This window comes from Eptesicus fuscus, chromosome 23 (genome assembly GCF_027574615.1).
Source record: "Eptesicus fuscus isolate TK198812 chromosome 23, DD_ASM_mEF_20220401, whole genome shotgun sequence".
NCBI classification, from domain to species: domain Eukaryota; kingdom Metazoa; phylum Chordata; class Mammalia; order Chiroptera; family Vespertilionidae; genus Eptesicus; species Eptesicus fuscus.
The window spans coordinates 9,989,019-9,990,276 of NC_072495.1; positions in this window are offsets into that span (position 1 = coordinate 9,989,019).

The following is a 1,258-nucleotide window of genomic DNA, read 5'->3' on the forward strand; positions in this document are numbered from 1 at the left end:
TCCGGGCGCCTCGGACCCCTGGAACAGGCGCCATTGTGACCCGCACAGACGGGCGTTCTCCTCTGGAACGCACTGGAAGGGCGCAGGGCCCATCGGTGGGGATCACAGAACAGCGGGGGATTGGGAAGCTTTGGGGGGAGGTGGGGACGACATACTGCTCAGCGACCCCTTACCAGACTAGCGGGATGCTCAGGACTCGGTCCATGCTCTGCTCTCCTTCCCTGCATCGGCCACTGCGAGGCTCTCCACTCACTCTCTCCTTACCCGGCCCTGCTCCCTCTCACACTCAGGCATACTTACCTGCTTTACATGCACCAACTCAAGAGAGAATTTAAGAGAACTTCACCAGTGCAGGGGAATCTGCCCATCAGTTTTCTTCAGGAGCACCCACTCCCACCGTCTGTGAGCATGACACGGGGACCCCCAGTCTGACCCAAGTCACCTGTGACTCCTGGCATGAGCATTTTTCACTGGCCTAACCCAGTTTGTTGGTTTAAAAGATAAACATTTTTTATATACAAATACCCCTGAAATACAAGCCGACCACGTCCTCTGGGGCTAAACTCAAGAAGCAGCCACACTGCTGAGGGAAATGATTGGGCGGGTGGGGGGTGGGAGCGGAGGGTGGTAATAATAGTTTTCTATGGCAATTTTGATTTCATGTGATTTCTGCCCTACCTCCTAGCCCCTTGAGTGAACTGTAGTTCAATCATACTAAGATCACCATTCTCTTATCCCTAAACTCTTGAAACAAATGTGTCTTAGGACTTCCCACATTTGTTGGTTTCAGGAATGTAATATGGAGCACAAGAAAGCATGTTGCCCCAGATGTTGATGGCAGCCCTATTGTAACCATAAGGATGCTCGTGTGACAGTATATTACCTATGAGCAACATGCCCAAATCAAATGTGCTAACATTTCTGCAAGGAAATTTATGCATATTAATGCCAAGTAGAATAAATAAAGATTAGAAGTTGCTCCATGTCATGCCTTGATGACTCACATGGAGTTGTCAACAAAAGAGGGGGAAAAGGAGACTCTTTATTAAGGTTTGCAAACCCAGGGAAACACAGCCTCAAGAGGAACTCAAAAGCATGCTCTCCCCACACAAGGGAGAACCCGCTTTTTATAGTGAAAGTTCCCACTCTGTGCCCTAGCCGGTTTGGCTCAGTGGATAGAGCGTCGGCCTGCTGACTGAAGGGTCCCGGGTTCGATTCCAGTCAAGGGCACACGCTTGGGTTGTGGGCTCGGTCCCCA